Source organism: Macaca mulatta, chromosome 4 (assembly GCF_049350105.2).
Source record: "Macaca mulatta isolate MMU2019108-1 chromosome 4, T2T-MMU8v2.0, whole genome shotgun sequence".
In the NCBI taxonomy this organism is placed as follows: domain Eukaryota; kingdom Metazoa; phylum Chordata; class Mammalia; order Primates; family Cercopithecidae; genus Macaca; species Macaca mulatta.
This window is the reverse complement of record NC_133409.1, coordinates 4,459,023-4,464,094: the sequence shown is the minus strand read 5'-3', so window position 1 is coordinate 4,464,094 and position 5,072 is coordinate 4,459,023. Positions and strand designations below refer to the sequence as shown.

General features: G+C 50.3%; 1 long non-coding RNA gene across 1 annotated transcript; it reads left to right on the top strand.

Annotated features, from left to right (window-relative positions):
* The first annotated feature begins 282 nt into the window (after positions 1–282).
* Positions 283–4,623, top strand: LOC106998191 (uncharacterized). Its single transcript, XR_001444573.3, has 2 exons — positions 283–500; positions 4,193–4,623. It is a non-coding gene; the product is annotated as an uncharacterized LOC106998191 (long non-coding RNA).
* Positions 4,624–5,072: the final 449 nt, after the last annotated feature.

The following is a 5,072-nucleotide window of genomic DNA, read 5'->3' as shown; positions in this document are numbered from 1 at the left end:
GCCGGGCGCCCTGGTCAGGCCAGCTCTAACCTTGGCCCGCATCCCTGCCAGAGCCAGCCTGATGGTGGCTCAGGTTCAGGCGGGACCTCCGTCATGCCTGCCCTGCCCGGTGGAGAGGCCTCAAGAGCTGCTCTCCTTTTCAGCTCCCAAGCACGCCAGGAACAGAAGGATGGGAGGCAGCCGGTTGACAAGTTAGGAATAAATGTCCACTTCAGCTAAACACAGCAAGCCCTTCTCCACTATGCCAGCCCAGTTAATATTTAGCCAGGTGCACCAAAGCAAGCCCCATGAAGAACCCACAGCCCTCAGGACGAGCTGCATGCCGGGCGGTGAGGATTCGCCCAGTCTGCAGGGCAGACCCGACCATGTCCTTGTCTGAGAGTGGGAAAACGGACACTGCAAAGCGCTGGCAACAGAGGGACAAACTGCAGCTGGGGACCTGGGATTCCGTAGGTGGCACTTTCTGATGCCCTGTCAGAGACCAGCTGGCTGGTTTTCCGGTATGTTCTGAGTCATGTGAAAGGGCAGACACACTGGCTTTCCCGGTAGCTGCCTGGCTGGCTGGAGTCCCCGAGTCGGTGGACATGGGCAGCGCAGCGGGGTGATGCGACCTCTCTCCTCCCTCCTCCCTCCTCCTGCCTGTCTCCTCCCTCCTTACCCCATCCCTCTTCCTCCTCCTTCCGTCCGGACTCCACCCCTTCTCCCTCCTCACCCTGTCCCTCCTCCCTCCTCACTCCATCTCTCTTCCTCCTCTCTCCTCCTTCCTCCCTCCCTACCACCTGTCCTCCCTTCTCACCTTGTCTCTTTCTCTCCTCCCTTTTCACCCCATCCCTCCTCCTTCTTCACCCCATCCCTCCTCCCTCCTTCCTCCTCAACCCATTTCTCCTCACTCCCTTCTCCTCCCTCTTTCCTCCTCACCTTGTCACTCCTCATACCTGGTTCTTAACCAAAGGACAAGTCCATGACTCATGAGATCTGAGTTCTGCAGTTCTGTTTTGTTATGTTTTTTGTTCGGTTTTTCAGTTAAAAAAAATTACAGTCTGAACAAATGTCACTGAAACAGATTCCCAACAGACAGAATGCTCTGGTACAAACAAAAATGGCTTAAAGTTGCCTGCAGCTGTAGACTTGGGAGAAAGCAGGCCTACGTTTTCCTTAAGAATGTAGCCACCGCCTGAGGAAACAGCATTGCCAGGGTGAATCCAGCTGCGCCTCCAAAGCCCAGATGATTTCAGATCCCATCTGCAGCAGATGGCAGACTTTTGTGGCTTTTGTGGCTTCTGTGGCTTTGTGGATCCTGTGGCATTTGTGGCTTTTGTGGATCATTTCTTTCCTGTTGGTCCCTGGTGGCCTGGAATGCGTTAAGGCCCAAATGCTGTCTTTATCTTTAATAATGTTTAATTTGAGTGAGGTGAACAGAGATCTATTAAAGGCTGTAGAAAATTTATTTAAAGTGATATTTGTGCAAAACACACGTCCTGAGCAAAAGAATGATTTTTTGACCCTCTGTTCTCAGACAGCATGGGATCTGAATAAAGTCAGGTCAGGTGCCCGCCCAGGAAAACCCTTGGCTTTCAGCTGTGTCACTATTTTCCGTGACTCCTGCTTCTAGCGGGGAAGGAGGGCTGCGACCTTCCAACGCTCGGCTGTGGTTTGCAGGCATCCCTGTCGTCTGCATCTGCAGCCCAGTCTGCTGCCACGCCCACCAAGCCATCTTTCTGCACCTCAAATAACGCTAGGATCCTTCCTCTCCCCACATAGAACATTGTGGCAAGGAAGCCCAGTTCTTCCTGGCATTGCTTGTCAGTCCACTGCTTTGAAAGTGTGCCCTTATCCAAGTTGGGGCTGTGTGGACGTGGACCTGCTATTGTTCAGGAACCAGGAATGCTGGAGGTGAGTCACCCCCACCTAGGAAAATTGACCTTAGGCCATGCAGCTCCTCAGGCCTGCGGACACCTCCTGCCGGCCACCAGGTGAGAGGAATCTCTGGGCTTGGCCAGCTTTCACACGTGCCCGGGCAGCCTGGCTTTAGACACAAATCCCAGGCTGGGAGACGCCAGAGGTGACGCCCATGAAGACTGAGAGGCTGCAGGAGTTTGTCTTCCCCCCAAGCCACTGCCTGTCTGCTTCTGTCTGAGGGCAAGGACCTGCCACCTTCACCCGTGCGGCCCTGGAACCAGGGTCAGCAGCCACAGCCTCTGGCCACATCTGGCCCACAGCATTTTTCAAAACGGGCACAAGTTGAGAATGGTTTTCACACTTTTAAAAAAGTTTTTATTTCTGTGTTATAAAGAGGGAAATACACAGCCCATCACGTGCAGAACTCGGCATCTCTTTATTCCCACATTTCTTGGCCTTGTTAAGCACTTTTTTCCCTTAATTAAATATTTTTTCCTGGTTTCATCCATCCATATTGGGATGAGAGGGTTGTATTTTTCTAAAGTGAAATATGCTGATTCTGTTTGACTTTCTAACATGAATGGCCCGGAGACTCATGTTTAAAAGATTGAAATATTTTTTAAAAAATAATATCTTGTGACACACAAAAATTATACCAAATTTAAATTCTGGTGTCGAGAAATAGTTTCATTCGAGCCCGGCCCCCTCTGCCTGTCACGCGCTGTGCTTACAGGTCTATCACACAGGGCAGCTCTCGTGGTACGGCAGAGACCACGCGGCCCACGGAGCCCGGAACACCCACAAATTTGCCAGCCCCCAGCACAGAACAGGACAGGGGCTCTCTCATCCACTGAAACGTTCCACGAGGGGCTGTGCTTTCAGTCTTTTTCTGTCTTGTTACTATTGTGACAGACTCCTGCTAAACCACTAGATTTTTTTCTTTTCTTTTTTCCTTTTGAAAGTGATATATGTTCATTGGAACAAGTTTAAAAAAATAAAAAAATTAAAAATTAAAAAAAGGTCTGTGTGCTGAAATCGTTTGGAATGTCCCTCCTAACCTTCTTCACGCCCCGGCACTGGAGTGTCCGATGTTTCCGGTCTGAGGTGCAGCCGCCGTGGTTAAACTTCGCTTAGATGCACAGGGTGCCACTATTGTTCTTTTTACAAAAAAAAAATGAAATGCTACTGTACATGGGACTCAGCAGCTTGTTTTATTTCACTGAATAATGAACATCTCTCCAGATTAATTTGGATGTCACTGATTCATTACTTTTCATAGATGCATTAGATTCCACAGTACGACCTTACAATAATGTTTTCACCTCTGCCCCTGTCCGTGAACATTTGTGTCGATTCCGTGTTTGTGTTATGATTCTGAAAATGAAAGCCTTTGTATTCTAGTGTCTATGTACTAAGGCTTTTATTCTGCAGTAGACAAACCTAAAAGTGGGACTGCTGAGTCAAAGACTGTGGGTTTTTCTGATATTAAGATGCAGTATAATGCATCTTCTCTCTCCAAATTACAGCGTGTCATGATGGCTGCTGAGGCCACAGGGAGATGAGGCTTTTCTTTAGAGGCTTGATTACTTTTTATCTTTAAAAAATCTCTAATAAAATGCCATTTCTTCTTTTTTAGTTTTAGATAGATTCAACTGTTGAGGCTTAGTTGCCTAAAGAAAAGAGTGCAGGTTAGAGGGGGTGTCTGTGCTTCTGTGGAAAGAAAGGGCTCGGATGGAACGGATGGGCGGCGGGGACACCATCTCCTCAGAGTCAGGGACCTCCTCTGTCCCGCTAACCTTGGCGAGCGTTCCCGGGGTGTTTGTGAACTGAGAGAAGGAATGGATGGTGATAGAAAGGTGGCTGGAGAGGGATGGTGCTGGTCAATGAGGGTGATGACACGCAGATCGACCAATCTCTGTCCCCCACCCCCTGCACGGGCACAAGTGCCACTGACCACAGACAAATGTTTGAGAACCCCTGGCTGTGGGACAGGAAGCTGAGACATTCTGCCTTCTCTGGGTTCCCCTGGGTGTGACAAGGTGTCCTCACTAAGCTGTCATTCGATTATATTGGATGTAGAGAGAACACACATTATGTGTTTCTAAAATTCAGCAACTGTTTTTTAAAAAAGAGGGATTTTCCATTTTCAAGAGGTTGTCTCTGCTCAAATAGACTCCAAATGTTGAACCGGGCTGGTCTCACATTCCTGCAAATAATATGATTAATGATATTTGTATTTATTTTCTTTTTCTGTTAAAACAGAAATCTTAAGTGATGTTATTTCTCTTCAAAGAGCAAAACAGCTTTGCAGGCGAGCTTCAGAGCCAACTCTAAAGGATCGTCAAGAGCACGGCCGCCTCCCAGCACACACCCTGTCCTTGGCGTGGCTCCCGCAGCAGCCCTGGCCTCGCGCCTGTCTCCCGGCCTCCTCAGAGCCTGGCCTGGCTCCAGCCGTCTCCACCACTGTGTGACTGGGTCCCCTCCCGCTCTGCGCCATCCCCCAGGGCGCCCCTTTGGCTCTCCTGCAAACATACTGAGGGGACGTCCCCTCCCACTCTGGGCAGGTTTCTTAACCCTCTCTTTAATAAATATAAAAATAGTTCCTGCCTCATAAGATAGTTCTAAAAATTAAATAGTAAAGCCCTTAGCAGAGTGCCTGCTTAAGAGTGATCTCTCAGAAAATAAGTTTGTTCTTGTAATAATAAACAACAACTCGAGTCCATACTGAGCTTCCTGCTTCAAAGGCCACTGGGGTGGACCAGCCCCACATCTCCTCCCTGCATTGCACACGGGCAGGGCTGCAACTGTCCCCACGGGGCCTGCACCATGGTGGGACGGCCTGTGCACCCCAGGTCCCTGGTGTCCCGACCTTGCTCCAGATATGTGGCCATCAGCCTCCAAGGGCCCTGTTTTCACAAAGTCCCTTTCATTTTCCACCCCAAGCTGACAAAGGCACAGCTGGGGTGACCCCGAAGTGAGCAGTGAGACGCGGGTTACCAGCCCCTCCACTGCCTTCTCCTTCAGGCCAGCGAGAGGCAAAGAAGGAAGCCAGGGCCTGTGGGGGAAGCCAGGGCCTGTGAGGGGCCCACGCTGGTGAGAGGCAGAGGCCTCTGGCAGAGATGAGCTCTGTGCCAGCCCTGTGGCACGCTCCTCGCGAGAGTCCCCCAGGACCA